This window comes from Lepisosteus oculatus, unplaced genomic scaffold, assembly GCF_040954835.1.
Source record: "Lepisosteus oculatus isolate fLepOcu1 unplaced genomic scaffold, fLepOcu1.hap2 HAP2_SCAFFOLD_83, whole genome shotgun sequence".
In the NCBI taxonomy this organism is placed as follows: domain Eukaryota; kingdom Metazoa; phylum Chordata; class Actinopteri; order Semionotiformes; family Lepisosteidae; genus Lepisosteus; species Lepisosteus oculatus.
In genome coordinates, this window is record NW_027168394.1 from 245,329 (window position 1) to 260,655 (window position 15,327).

The window sequence follows — 15,327 nt, forward strand, 5'->3', positions numbered from 1 at the left end:
AAAAAACATGCAGAACAGAACTGGAGAGCAGCTGAATTTGTGCTCAGTAGGGTGGGGAGGACTCAGCATTGCTATTGTTCTAATTGGCATGAACTGCAGGGGATCTGAATCAGAACATGTCAGTCAGTTTGATCATTGCGTCAATATGTAGGCCACGTTAATACAGAATTATTACTTTGTCTGTCTCGTCTTTGTATATAGCTGAATGTCCCTGACAATTTCATGTTAGTTTTTAAGAACGACATTGGTGCTAATATATACATATATAGCATATAAGGAACACGTAAAAGTTTAGTCCATGCTGAAAAGATAAGAAAACCGCCACAACGTTTCATCTTGGAATAAATCTTTACTTGTTGTTTTGCAGCCTACCCATTCTGACCTAACTCCTCCCTTGAAATTCCCTAACAGATAAGGGTACGTAACGGCTCATGCGATGCTCAGTTGCAATTTGTCCCAAAACAAACAAGAACAGCAGCTGAGGGTTTGAGTTTGAACATGCACTGTATTAAAGCAGCTTTTATTTCCATTGATAAATGCTAGATATTCCTACAGAGATTCTCCAGGTGAGTAAGCGATTCCTGTTTCTGTTTCTATTTCTGTTTCATATATACAGTATATATATGTTACATGTGTCTCTGCAATAGTATAAATGTGTTATACACTATCAGGGGCTGCTTTTTTGTGCACCTCATCTACAACAAGGGTTTTTTTTTCATTTATGTTTGTGGACCTTCACCATTTGAGGAAGTGAGTTAGATAAGAAAGTTACAGGTATGGTGAGCAATGACTGACAAAGGCACGTACTGCGTATTCCTTACAGAAGTGTAAGCAATTTGTTCTAAAAAACACCGGCTAAAGTCCAACATCGTTAGCAATCTTATTACTTAAACAGAATTAACATCAATAAACTGTAAGGTGCTGGTACATGCGAGTAGATTTGATCTTCTATTAAACAAAAATGCAATTACAGCTCTAAAAAGGTCAACCTAGACTTCTGTAACAGATCTGTTCAGGTCATCGCTGTTTCTCTGACCTTGTGAGTCTTTGGAATTTTAAAAGTGTATTTTGCTTGCCTTTCATGTGGTCTGTGTACAAGTCACTGTGGCGTATGCGGTCCTACACAGCCTTGCTATAGACGTGACGAGCCTCCGCTATGTTGCAATGGAGAACAGGTTCAGTACGGAGCTGCCGAGAAAATTCAGCTGGAAAGCTCGTTGCAGAAAAGCATCGTTCTCTGTGTCCAGCGGCAAAGCGTCCATCGTGGGTGCTGAAGAATCGATTTCACAGGCTGTGGGTCCAGGCGATTTAGAGTGTTAAAGGTCCCAGCGAAAACGAAACGGCGCTGGTCCTTTTACACGCACGCACGCAACCAAATGCAAAGGACGCCGTAGTCGGCAGGATTTGAACCTGCGCGGGGAGACCCCAACGGATTTCAAGTCCGTCACCTTAACCACTCGGCCACGACTACAGCAAGCGCCGCGGCCGCTGCCTTCTTGCTACAATCGAACAGGGAGTGCGAGGCGGCGGCGGCAGCGGAGGCAACTTTTTTCAAGTTCGCTCTCCGTTTAAGAAACCTTTTACGCCATACGTGCAAGCACACACACACACACCTCAGAGGACTTAAGGGTGGCTTCAAGTTGGAATGATAAAGTCTCCCCGTTCGGACATGAAAACAGAACGTTCTTAGACAGAAAGCAATCAACAACAGAGACATCTGGACGACGATTTTAGTCACTGCACTTTGAATAGCATTTTTACTCCAGTTACAGGAGATGCACCAATGGCCCTTGACCTACGCTCTTACCAATGCCTTGAACATTCAAACAAAACAGCCCTCAAGTCCTGCGGTTTAATATAACGCTGTTACGTGTCGAGGCAGTATTTGACTCTGTCCTACCGTTGAGACACGGGGCGTATATGGAAATGAACACATGCTACGGATCGTCTCTAATCGGTCCCTACAGTTGGAAGGCTCCTTGAAGCGTGCACCCCCATCATTCATCTTTGCGCATCTGTGAAAGGTAGACTCTTGAGCAATGTTTGAGCCAGCTCTAAGGCAACTAGTGCTATTGGACAGACACCTCTGGAAGATCCTAAGAGTCTCTTAACACCACTTCCAGCAGCAAGCTTAATTGTTCGCTGGAGGTCTCCCACCCAGGTACTGACCAGGCAAAGAATCACCAGTACATTGAATGAGGAAGTTAATCCTGAAATCCAATTACATATCTCAAGGTAAGACAAATCCATAAGAACATGTCTTAGTATTACTTCGTTTACATTAGTATGGCACTGAGTTGGAGCTCCTCTTTAAGCTGTGGTTTAGTTTTGCATTCATGTGTTTCTAGAGCAGTTATTTATGGGGGTGGGTGGGTCTTTCACAGAGGCTCAGGACAAATCCCCCGCCTGAAAGTCTAATGTGTGCGTTCAGACAGTCACAGGTCAAGAGCCAGGCAGGAGGACAATGGACAGAAGAGCCAACGAACTAAAAATAAAAGAACAGATATGAAAAAGCCACCATCTTTGTCTTTTTGACATTTTCCGACTTTCATGCAAGCCAGGACAAAGTTGCTCGTAGCTACTTGTGGATTCAAATACTCTATCGAGTGCTTTGATGAGTTTTTGCAATTTGATTGTCGTCCTATCAGCCTGTTTCTGTTTTTTTTTTTCAATCTTGGGATGGAAAGTATGAGGGAAATGATGGAGCAATCAATAACCGCTCCGGAAAAATGGCAGAATGAAATGGTCCGTCACTAAGGACATTTGTGAAGCAGAGGAGTGACATCACCACAAAGGCGACACATTCTGCTGATGGTTTTGGTGAATAATGATTGAGGTGCGTTAAGAGAAAGGTAGCTGTGTCAGCATGCGTAGGCTGCAAAGGATCAAGCAAAGGTTTACTCCATGCTGAAAAGAGAAGAAAAGAAGCACAACGTTTCGACTGTGGAGCCTTCTGCGCCATCTTCTTTAGCGGTGATGATGTTTACATTGGAAAAACTGAGACATGCGTCCCTGGGTGGGCTTGAACCACCAACCTTTCGGTTAACAGCCGAACGCGCTAACCGATTGCGCCACAGAGACTGACGGCCGCTTGTGCTCCCTACATTTGCAGGTTTATGGTCAAAGAAAACAATCACTTGCGCTTCTTGCAGCCGGCAATCTTTTTCCACTGACAACCAAGAAATGGATTTCATCTTTCACAAGCTGTATGGATTTCTTCAAAAACAAGTTATTCCAGAAAGGAAATGAATTCTTGCATTAAACTGAACCAAGCTGTACATGTTTGTCTGAAATGAGACATTCGGCACAACAAGACACGGAGAGAGGCACCGCTGGTATTCAGACCCAGGATCGCCTGCTTACTAGGCGGGCACTTTAAGCCACTAGGGAACAGCGCCAGCGGAGCACCGCGCTTTTACAGACACTTGGACACATCTGCGTTCGGTGTGCACTTAACCTGCTCTCTGAACCCGTTGCCTCCGTCCCATTTAATAGCAGAACTGACGCCAAGAGAAATGATGAGAAATGGCATTTATCGGGCACTTTTCATGTCCAAGGAGCTCAATGCCCTTGACACCTCCCCAAGGCGACAGAGCTGTGCATTCTTTGGCGACACCATTTTTTCTTTTGTTTAATTTCTATACTTATTGATAGAATAAAAACGATATGTCATGTACTGTAAGGGAAATGTCTCTTTTCATGGGGAAAGCTAGCACCAGCAAATGTTGTGTTTAGAAGAAGTGATTTAACATGACACGTGACCTAATTTACCGGAGCAAAAGCTCACCCAGCAAGCCCTGCTTTACTTCTACAGGAGAGAAGTACTGTAGAGTCTGCAAGATGTTCAGCTGGGTAGCTACGTCAGCATGCCTCGGCTGCAAAGGAACAAGTACTAGGTTTATTGCATGCTGAAAAGAGAAGAACGGAAACACAGCGTTTCGACTGTGAGGTCTTCTCACACCTGAAGAAGCCTCACACCTGTAAAAGGCTCCATGGTTTTCTTTCTTCTCTTTTCAACATGGAATACACCTATTGTCTGCAAGATGTGACAATTTCATGGTGTTTTGGAAGAAAACCTTTTTTCTTTGAATTCAAAATCAATCGGAATTTCAGCACAACACATCAACACTTTTTCTGTTTTAAGGAGATGATATTTTAAACCTGACAAAAATAGTAGGAAACACAAGTTTCTTGCTGTGAAAATTTAGATGGGGAAGTGTACTACTAGTAGCAGTGTAGAGCTCTCTGTGGTGGAGTGCAAGCGCATGTTCTATGGGCCAGTGGCGTAATGGATAACGCGTCTGACTTCGGATCAGAAGATTGTAGGTTCGAGTCCTGCCTGGCTCGTGAGGCTTTTAAACCTCTCAGGTTCCTAGGTAACAGGTTGCCGTCATGTATATGAACTATAGAAAAGCATTTGCCACAACCCGTAAATTAGCACGCAAGTGCGGGCTGGTGAACACAGAACTGTATGGAGATCATCTCCAGCTCCGAGCTCAATTGCAATGAAAAAACATGCAGAACAGAACTGGAGAGCAGCTGAATTTGTGCTCAGTAGGGTGGGGAGGACTCAGCATTGCTATTGTTCTAATTGGCATGAACTGCAGGGGATCTGAATCAGAACATGTCAGTCAGTTTGATCATTGCGTCAATATGTAGGCCACGTTAATACAGAATTATTACTTTGTCTGTCTCGTCTTTGTATATAGCTGAATGTCCCTGACAATTTCATGTTAGTTTTTAAGAACGACATTGGTGCTAATATATACATATATAGCATATAAGGAACACGTAAAAGTTTAGTCCATGCTGAAAAGATAAGAAAACCGCCACAACGTTTCATCTTGGAATAAATCTTTACTTGTTGTTTTGCAGCCTACCCATTCTGACCTAACTCCTCCCTTGAAATTCCCTAACAGATAAGGGTACGTAACGGCTCATGCGATGCTCAGTTGCAATTTGTCCCAAAACAAACAAGAACAGCAGCTGAGGGTTTGAGTTTGAACATGCACTGTATTAAAGCAGCTTTTATTTCCATTGATAAATGCTAGATATTCCTACAGAGATTCTCCAGGTGAGTAAGCGATTCCTGTTTCTGTTTCTATTTCTGTTTCATATATACAGTATATATATGTTACATGTGTCTCTGCAATAGTATAAATGTGTTATACACTATCAGGGGCTGCTTTTTTGTGCACCTCATCTACAACAAGGGTTTTTTTTTCATTTATGTTTGTGGACCTTCACCATTTGAGGAAGTGAGTTAGATAAGAAAGTTACAGGTATGGTGAGCAATGACTGACAAAGGCACGTACTGCGTATTCCTTACAGAAGTGTAAGCAATTTGTTCTAAAAAACACCGGCTAAAGTCCAACATCGTTAGCAATCTTATTACTTAAACAGAATTAACATCAATAAACTGTAAGGTGCTGGTACATGCGAGTAGATTTGATCTTCTATTAAACAAAAATGCAATTACAGCTCTAAAAAGGTCAACCTAGACTTCTGTAACAGATCTGTTCAGGTCATCGCTGTTTCTCTGACCTTGTGAGTCTTTGGAATTTTAAAAGTGTATTTTGCTTGCCTTTCATGTGGTCTGTGTACAAGTCACTGTGGCGTATGCGGTCCTACACAGCCTTGCTATAGACGTGACGAGCCTCCGCTATGTTGCAATGGAGAACAGGTTCAGTACGGAGCTGCCGAGAAAATTCAGCTGGAAAGCTCGTTGCAGAAAAGCATCGTTCTCTGTGTCCAGCGGCAAAGCGTCCATCGTGGGTGCTGAAGAATCGATTTCACAGGCTGTGGGTCCAGGCGATTTAGAGTGTTAAAGGTCCCAGCGAAAACAAAACGGCGCTGGTCCTTTTACACGCACGCACGCAACCAAATGCAAAGGACGCCGTAGTCGGCAGGATTTGAACCTGCGCGGGGAGACCCCAACGGATTTCAAGTCCGTCACCTTAACCACTCGGCCACGACTACAGCAAGCGCCGCGGCCGCTGCCTTCTTGCTACAATCGAACAGGGAGTGCGAGGCGGCGGCGGCAGCGGAGGCAACTTTTTTCAAGTTCGCTCTCCGTTTAAGAAACCTTTTACGCCATACGTGCAAGCACACACACACACACCTCAGAGGACTTAAGGGTGGCTTCAAGTTGGAATGATAAAGTCTCCCCGTTCGGACATGAAAACAGAACGTTCTTAGACAGAAAGCAATCAACAACAGAGACATCTGGACGACGATTTTAGTCACTGCACTTTGAATAGCATTTTTACTCCAGTTACAGGAGATGCACCAATGGCCCTTGACCTACGCTCTTACCAATGCCTTGAACATTCAAACAAAACAGCCCTCAAGTCCTGCGGTTTAATATAACGCTGTTACGTGTCGAGGCAGTATTTGACTCTGTCCTACCGTTGAGACACGGGGCGTATATGGAAATGAACACATGCTACGGATCGTCTCTAATCGGTCCCTACAGTTGGAAGGCTCCTTGAAGCGTGCACCCCCATCATTCATCTTTGCGCATCTGTGAAAGGTAGACTCTTGAGCAATGTTTGAGCCAGCTCTAAGGCAACTAGTGCTATTGGACAGACACCTCTGGAAGATCCTAAGAGTCTCTTAACACCACTTCCAGCAGCAAGCTTAATTGTTCGCTGGAGGTCTCCCACCCAGGTACTGACCAGGCAAAGAATCACCAGTACATTGAATGAGGAAGTTAATCCTGAAATCCAATTACATATCTCAAGGTAAGACAAATCCATAAGAACATGTCTTAGTATTACTTCGTTTACATTAGTATGGCACTGAGTTGGAGCTCCTCTTTAAGCTGTGGTTTAGTTTTGCATTCATGTGTTTCTAGAGCAGTTATTTATGGGGGTGGGTGGGTCTTTCACAGAGGCTCAGGACAAATCCCCCGCCTGAAAGTCTAATGTGTGCGTTCAGACAGTCACAGGTCAAGAGCCAGGCAGGAGGACAATGGACAGAAGAGCCAACGAACTAAAAATAAAAGAACAGATATGAAAAAGCCACCATCTTTGTCTTTTTGACATTTTCCGACTTTCATACAAGCCAGGACAAAGTTGCTCGTAGCTACTTGTGGATTCAAATACTCTATCGAGTGCTTTGATGAGTTTTTGCAATTTGATTGTCGTCCTGTCAGCCTGTTTCTGTTTTTTTTTTTTCAATCTAGGGATGGAAAGTATGAGGGAAATGATGGAGCAATCAATAACCGCTCCGGAAAAATGGCAGAAAGAAATGGTCCGTCACTAAGGACATTTGTGAAGCAGAGGAGTGACATCACCACAAAGGCGACACATTCTGCTGATGGTTTTGGTGAATAATGATTGAGGCGCGTTAAGAGAAAGGTAGCTGTGTCAGCATGCGTAGGCTGCAAACGATCAAGCAAAGGTTTACTCCATGCTGAAAAGAGAAGAAAAGAAGCACAACGTTTCGACTGTGGAGCCTTCTGCGCCATCTTCTTTAGCGGTGATGATGTTTACATTGGAAAAACGGAGACATGCGTCCCTGGGTGGGCTTGAACCACCAACCTTTCGGTTAACAGCCGAACGCGCTAACCGATTGCGCCACAGAGACTGACGGCCGCTTGTACTCCCTACATTTGCAGGTTTATGGTCAAAGAAAACAATCACTTGCGCTTCTTGCAGCCGGCAATCTTTTTCCACTGACAACCAAGAAATGGATTTCATCTTTCACAAGCTGTATGGATTTCTTCAAAAACAAGTTATTCCAGAAAGGAAATGAATTCTTGCATTAAACTGAACCAAGCTGTACATGTTTGTCTGAAATGATACATTCGGCACAACAAGACACGGAGAGAGGCACCGCTGGTATTCAGACCCAGGATCGCCTGCTTACTAGGCGGGCACTTTAAGCCACTAGGGAACAGCGCCAGCGGAGCACCGCGCTTTTACAGACACTTGGACACATCTGCGTTCGGTGTGCACTTAACCTGCTCTCTGAGCCCGTTGCCTCCGTCCCATTTAATAGCAGAACTGACGCCAAGAGAAATGATGAGAAATGGCATTTATCGGGCACTTTTCATGTCCAAGGAGTTCAATGCCCTTGACACCTCCCCAAGGCGACAGAGCTGTGCATTCTTTGGCGACACCATTTTTTCTTTTGTTTAATTTCTATACTTATTGATAGAATAAAAACGATATGTCATGTACTGTAAGGGAAATGTCTCTTTTCATGGGGAAAGCTAGCACCAGCAAATGTTGTGTTTAGAAGAAGTGATTTAACATGACACGTGACCTAATTTACCGGAGCAAAAGCTCACCCAGCAAGCCCTGCTTTACTTCTACAGGAGAGAAGTACTGTAGAGTCTGCAAGATGTTCAGCTGGGTAGCTACGTCAGCATGCCTCGGCTGCAAAGGAACAAGTACTAGGTTTATTGCATGCTGAAAAGAGAAGAACGGAAACACAGCGTTTCGACTGTGAGGTCTTCTCACACCTGAAGAAGCCTCACACCTGTAAAAGGCTCCATGGTTTTCTTTCTTCTCTTTTCAACATGGAATACACCTATTGTCTGCAAGATGTGACAATTTCATGGTGTTTTGGAAGAAAACCTTTTTTCTTTGAATTCAAAATCAATCGGAATTTCAGCACAACACATCAACACTTTTTCTGTTTTAAGGAGATGATATTTTAAACCTGACAAAAATAGTAGGAAACACAAGTTTCTTGCTGTGAAAATTTAGATGGGGAAGTGTACTACTAGTAGCAGTGTAGAGCTCTCTGTGGTGGAGTGCAAGCGCATGTTCTATGGGCCAGTGGCGTAATGGATAACGCGTTTGACTTCGGATCAGAAGATTGTAGGTTCGAGTCCTGCCTGGCTCGTGAGGCTTTTAAACCTCTCAGGTTCCTAGGTAACAGGTTGCCGTCATGTATATGAACTATAGAAAAGCATTTGCCACAACCCGTAAATTAGCACGCAAGTGCGGGCTGGTGAACACAGAACTGTATGGAGATCATCTCCAGCTCCGAGCTCAATTGCAATGAAAAAACATGCAGAACAGAACTGGAGAGCAGCTGAATTTGTGCTCAGTAGGGTGGGGAGGACTCAGCATTGCTATTGTTCTAATTGGCATGAACTGCAGGGGATCTGAATCAGAACATGTCAGTCAGTTTGATCATTGCGTCAATATGTAGGCCACGTTAATACAGAATTATTACTTTGTCTGTCTCGTCTTTGTATATAGCTGAATGTCCCTGACAATTTCATGTTAGTTTTTAAGAACGACATTGGTGCTAATATATACATATATAGCATATAAGGAACACGTAAAAGTTTAGTCCATGCTGAAAAGATAAGAAAACCGCCACAACGTTTCATCTTGGAATAAATCTTTACTTGTTGTTTTGCAGCCTACCCATTCTGACCTAACTCCTCCCTTGAAATTCCCTAACAGATAAGGGTACGTAACGGCTCATGCGATGCTCAGTTGCAATTTGTCCCAAAACAAACAAGAACAGCAGCTGAGGGTTTGAGTTTGAACATGCACTGTATTAAAGCAGCTTTTATTTCCATTGATAAATGCTAGATATTCCTACAGAGATTCTCCAGGTGAGTAAGCGATTCCTGTTTCTGTTTCTATTTCTGTTTCATATATACAGTATATATATGTTACATGTGTCTCTGCAATAGTATAAATGTGTTATACACTATCAGGGGCTGCTTTTTTGTGCACCTCATCTACAACAAGGGTTTTTTTTTCATTTATGTTTGTGGACCTTCACCATTTGAGGAAGTGAGTTAGATAAGAAAGTTACAGGTATGGTGAGCAATGACTGACAAAGGCACGTACTGCGTATTCCTTACAGAAGTGTAAGCAATTTGTTCTAAAAAACACCGGCTAAAGTCCAACATCGTTAGCAATCTTATTACTTAAACAGAATTAACATCAATAAACTGTAAGGTGCTGGTACATGCGAGTAGATTTGATCTTCTATTAAACAAAAATGCAATTACAGCTCTAAAAAGGTCAACCTAGACTTCTGTAACAGATCTGTTCAGGTCATCGCTGTTTCTCTGACCTTGTGAGTCTTTGGAATTTTAAAAGTGTATTTTGCTTGCCTTTCATGTGGTCTGTGTACAAGTCACTGTGGCGTATGCGGTCCTACACAGCCTTGCTATAGACGTGACGAGCCTCCGCTATGTTGCAATGGAGAACAGGTTCAGTACGGAGCTGCCGAGAAAATTCAGCTGGAAAGCTCGTTGCAGAAAAGCATCGTTCTCTGTGTCCAGCGGCAAAGCGTCCATCGTGGGTGCTGAAGAATCGATTTCACAGGCTGTGGGTCCAGGCGATTTAGAGTGTTAAAGGTCCCAGCGAAAACGAAACGGCGCTGGTCCTTTTACACGCACGCACGCAACCAAATGCAAAGGACGCCGTAGTCGGCAGGATTTGAACCTGCGCGGGGAGACCCCAACGGATTTCAAGTCCGTCACCTTAACCACTCGGCCACGACTACAGCAAGCGCCGCGGCCGCTGCCTTCTTGCTACAATCGAACAGGGAGTGCGAGGCGGCGGCGGCAGCGGAGGCAACTTTTTTCAAGTTCGCTCTCCGTTTAAGAAACCTTTTACGCCATACGTGCAAGCACACACACACACACCTCAGAGGACTTAAGGGTGGCTTCAAGTTGGAATGATAAAGTCTCCCCGTTCGGACATGAAAACAGAACGTTCTTAGACAGAAAGCAATCAACAACAGAGACATCTGGACGACGATTTTAGTCACTGCACTTTGAATAGCATTTTTACTCCAGTTACAGGAGATGCACCAATGGCCCTTGACCTACGCTCTTACCAATGCCTTGAACATTCAAACAAAACAGCCCTCAAGTCCTGCGGTTTAATATAACGCTGTTACGTGTCGAGGCAGTATTTGACTCTGTCCTACCGTTGAGACACGGGGCGTATATGGAAATGAACACATGCTACGGATCGTCTCTAATCGGTCCCTACAGTTGGAAGGCTCCTTGAAGCGTGCACCCCCATCATTCATCTTTGCGCATCTGTGAAAGGTAGACTCTTGAGCAATGTTTGAGCCAGCTCTAAGGCAACTAGTGCTATTGGACAGACACCTCTGGAAGATCCTAAGAGTCTCTTAACACCACTTCCAGCAGCAAGCTTAATTGTTCGCTGGAGGTCTCCCACCCAGGTACTGACCAGGCAAAGAATCACCAGTACATTGAATGAGGAAGTTAATCCTGAAATCCAATTACATATCTCAAGGTAAGACAAATCCATAAGAACATGTCTTAGTATTACTTCGTTTACATTAGTATGGCACTGAGTTGGAGCTCCTCTTTAAGCTGTGGTTTAGTTTTGCATTCATGTGTTTCTAGAGCAGTTATTTATGGGGGTGGGTGGGTCTTTCACAGAGGCTCAGGACAAATCCCCCGCCTGAAAGTCTAATGTGTGCGTTCAGACAGTCACAGGTCAAGAGCCAGGCAGGAGGACAATGGACAGAAGAGCCAACGAACTAAAAATAAAAGAACAGATATGAAAAAGCCACCATCTTTGTCTTTTTGACATTTTCCGACTTTCATACAAGCCAGGACAAAGTTGCTCGTAGCTACTTGTGGATTCAAATACTCTATCGAGTGCTTTGATGAGTTTTTGCAATTTGATTGTCGTCCTGTCAGCCTGTTTCTGTTCTTTTTTTTTCAATCTAGGGATGGAAAGTATGAGGGAAATGATGGAGCAATCAATAACCGCTCCGGAAAAATGGCAGAAAGAAATGGTCCGTCACTAAGGACATTTGTGAAGCAGAGGAGTGACATCACCACAAAGGCGACACATTCTGCTGATGGTTTTGGTGAATAATGATTGAGGCGCGTTAAGAGAAAGGTAGCTGTGTCAGCATGCGTAGGCTGCAAACGATCAAGCAAAGGTTTACTCCATGCTGAAAAGAGAAGAAAAGAAGCACAACGTTTCGACTGTGGAGCCTTCTGCGCCATCTTCTTTAGCGGTGATGATGTTTACATTGGAAAAACGGAGACATGCGTCCCTGGGTGGGCTTGAACCACCAACCTTTCGGTTAACAGCCGAACGCGCTAACCGATTGCGCCACAGAGACTGACGGCCGCTTGTACTCCCTACATTTGCAGGTTTATGGTCAAAGAAAACAATCACTTGCGCTTCTTGCAGCCGGCAATCTTTTTCCACTGACAACCAAGAAATGGATTTCATCTTTCACAAGCTGTATGGATTTCTTCAAAAACAAGTTATTCCAGAAAGGAAATGAATTCTTGCATTAAACTGAACCAAGCTGTACATGTTTGTCTGAAATGATACATTCGGCACAACAAGACACGGAGAGAGGCACCGCTGGTATTCAGACCCAGGATCGCCTGCTTACTAGGCGGGCACTTTAAGCCACTAGGGAACAGCGCCAGCGGAGCACCGCGCTTTTACAGACACTTGGACACATCTGCGTTCGGTGTGCACTTAACCTGCTCTCTGAGCCCGTTGCCTCCGTCCCATTTAATAGCAGAACTGACGCCAAGAGAAATGATGAGAAATGGCATTTATCGGGCACTTTTCATGTCCAAGGAGTTCAATGCCCTTGACACCTCCCCAAGGCGACAGAGCTGTGCATTCTTTGGCGACACCATTTTTTCTTTTGTTTAATTTCTATACTTATTGATAGAATAAAAACGATATGTCATGTACTGTAAGGGAAATGTCTCTTTTCATGGGGAAAGCTAGCACCAGCAAATGTTGTGTTTAGAAGAAGTGATTTAACATGACACGTGACCTAATTTACCGGAGCAAAAGCTCACCCAGCAAGCCCTGCTTTACTTCTACAGGAGAGAAGTACTGTAGAGTCTGCAAGATGTTCAGCTGGGTAGCTACGTCAGCATGCCTCGGCTGCAAAGGAACAAGTAATAGGTTTATTGCATGCTGAAAAGAGAAGAAAGGAAACACAACGTTTCGGCCGTGAGGTCTTCTCACACCTGAAGAAGCCTCACACCTGTAAAAGGCTCCATTGTTTTCTTTTTTCTCTTTTCAACATGGAATACACCTATTGTCTGCAAGATGTGACAATTTCACGGTGTTTTGGAAGAAAACGTTTTTTCTTTGAATTCAAAATCAATCGGAATTTCAGCACGACACATCAACACTTTTTCTGTTTTAAGGAGATGATATTTTAAACCTGATAAAAATAGTAGGAAACACAAGTTTCTTGCTGTGAAAATTTAGATGGGGAGGTGTACTACTAGTAGCAGTGTAGAGCTCTCTGTGGTGGAGTGCAAGCGCATGTTCTATGGGCCAGTGGCGTAATGGATAACGCGTCTGACTTTGGATCAGAAGATTGTAGGTTCGAGTCCTGCCTGGCTCGTGAGGCTTTTAAACCTCTCAGGTTCCTCGGTAACAGGTTGCCGTCATGTATATGAACTATAGAAAAGCATCTGCCACAACCCGTAAATTAGCACGCAAGTGCGGGCTAGTTAACACAGAACTGTATGGAGATAATCTCCAGCTCCGAGCTCAATTGCAATGAAAAAACATGCAGAACAGAACTGGAGAGCAGCTGAATTTGTGCTCAGCAGGGTGGGGAGGACTCAGCATTGCTATTGTTCTAATTGGCATGAACTGCAGGGGATCTGAATCAGAACATGTCAGTTAGTTCGATCATTGCGTCAATATGTAGGCCACGTTAATACAGAATTATTACTTTGTCTGTCTCGTCTTTGTATATAGCTGAATGTCCCTGACAATTTCATGTTAGTTTTTAAGAACGACATTGGTGCTAATATATACATATATAGCATATAAGGAACACGTAAAAGTTTAGTCCATGCTGAAAAGATAAGAAAACCGCCACAACGTTTCATCTTGGAATAAATCTTTACTTGTTGTTTTGCAGCCTACCCATTCTGACCTAACTCCTCCCTTGAAATTGCCAAACAGATAAGGGTACGTAACGGCTCATGCGATGCTCAGTTGCAATTCGTCCCAAAACAAACAAGAACAGCAGCTGAGGGTTTGAGTTTGAACATGCACTGTATTAAAGCAGCTTTTATTTCCATTGATAAATGCTATATATTCCTACAGAGATTCTCCAGGTGAGTAAGCGATTCCTGTTTCTGTTTCTATTTCTGTTTCATATATATATATACAGTATATATACAGTATTGTACTATTATTATATAATTCGTTACACTGTGGCTGTGTTGTGTGTGTTAAGCTGCTGTTGCACTGCAATTTCCCTCACGGGATCAATAAAGTATCTATCTATAAGAAGACATTACCAACAACGACCACAAGATGGAGATATTGTCTAGACATTACCAACAACGACCACAAGATGGAGATATTGTCCAAAGAGGCAAGAAGGGCAAAGCCGCGATAAGGTAAAATCATTTTTTGTAAGAGATTGGTGTCAGAATGCACATCCGTATCCCAAACAGAATCTCTAGTAAAATATGATCATTTGTGAAACAGGCAAATGAGTGTCTGCTACAATATGATTGCTACAGATGCAGCCATTCAAAATGTGCGGGCGATACTGCATTATTTTCCGGTACGCTGTACGCAGTCTACCGCGAGTTACCGGTAAATACCGCGAGTTACCGGTAAATACCGCTAGCAAAATAATAGTATCCGGAATTTCCGCAAGGTGGAGCTAATAAAGCTCAACTTCTCATGTTTGAGCTGTAGCCATCAAAGTCTTTAATGAAGATATTACTAATAGTATTAATAATAAATGACCTTGGACAAGCTGTAAACTCAAAGTATTGCCCTGGTCCACATTATTTTTTTCACTGACCTTCTTTGTAAAAGTAACACCACAGCATTTCGCAATCACGCATTTTTTTCCAATCATGCAAAGTACAGTAATTTTTGAGAATCGATTCACCATGCCTTTCACATGCTCATAAAAGAGATTGATTTAGGAACATAAACATATTACCGTATGCAAACTGTACTGTATACAGTTTGTATATGTATATGTATATGTATATTTAATGTCTTAACTGTGCCCGTTTAAGTATTGAATATTTATATGGAATTTTACCACTGAAGGGAAATCTTAGTGCCTGAGCATAAAAAGAATAGGAGCGTAATGCAACGCGTGTGAAGGCCATAAACGATATTAATTTTGGAACATAAACATACAGTATATGGCTGGTCTCGGTACTTTAAAGAAAACATACACGAAACATGGTTTCATTATGACCAGAATCGGTCTTGAGATATTTTTAACTTGATTTACAGTATTTGAGAGGTATGTCTTGACACCGATACTACGTAAATACTCCTCACGTATATGTTTCTAGGTTTATATTATGCATTTCAT

General features: G+C 43.1%; 9 non-coding genes across 9 annotated transcripts; 3 read left to right on the plus strand and 6 right to left on the minus strand.

The window, feature by feature from the left end:
• Positions 1–1,389: 1,389 nt before the first annotated feature.
• Positions 1,390–1,471, minus strand: trnas-uga (transfer RNA serine (anticodon UGA)). Its single transcript has one exon. It is a non-coding gene; the product is annotated as a tRNA-Ser (tRNA).
• Positions 1,472–3,007: 1,536 nt separating this feature from the next.
• Positions 3,008–3,081, minus strand: trnan-guu (transfer RNA asparagine (anticodon GUU)). Its single transcript has one exon. It is a non-coding gene; the product is annotated as a tRNA-Asn (tRNA).
• Positions 3,082–4,274: 1,193 nt separating this feature from the next.
• trnar-ucg (transfer RNA arginine (anticodon UCG)) lies at positions 4,275–4,347 on the plus strand. The gene has a single exon. It is a non-coding gene; the product is annotated as a tRNA-Arg (tRNA).
• A 1,550-nt stretch (positions 4,348–5,897) lies between these two features.
• Positions 5,898–5,979, minus strand: trnas-uga (transfer RNA serine (anticodon UGA)). Its single transcript has one exon. It is a non-coding gene; the product is annotated as a tRNA-Ser (tRNA).
• Positions 5,980–7,516: 1,537 nt separating this feature from the next.
• trnan-guu (transfer RNA asparagine (anticodon GUU)) lies at positions 7,517–7,590 on the minus strand. The gene has a single exon. It is a non-coding gene; the product is annotated as a tRNA-Asn (tRNA).
• Positions 7,591–8,783: 1,193 nt separating this feature from the next.
• On the plus strand, positions 8,784–8,856 carry trnar-ucg (transfer RNA arginine (anticodon UCG)). Its single transcript has one exon. It is a non-coding gene; the product is annotated as a tRNA-Arg (tRNA).
• Positions 8,857–10,406: 1,550 nt separating this feature from the next.
• Positions 10,407–10,488, minus strand: trnas-uga (transfer RNA serine (anticodon UGA)). Its single transcript has one exon. It is a non-coding gene; the product is annotated as a tRNA-Ser (tRNA).
• A 1,537-nt stretch (positions 10,489–12,025) lies between these two features.
• On the minus strand, positions 12,026–12,099 carry trnan-guu (transfer RNA asparagine (anticodon GUU)). Its single transcript has one exon. It is a non-coding gene; the product is annotated as a tRNA-Asn (tRNA).
• A 1,193-nt stretch (positions 12,100–13,292) lies between these two features.
• Positions 13,293–13,365, plus strand: trnaq-uug (transfer RNA glutamine (anticodon UUG)). The gene has a single exon. It is a non-coding gene; the product is annotated as a tRNA-Gln (tRNA).
• The last annotated feature ends 1,962 nt before the right edge of the window (positions 13,366–15,327 follow it).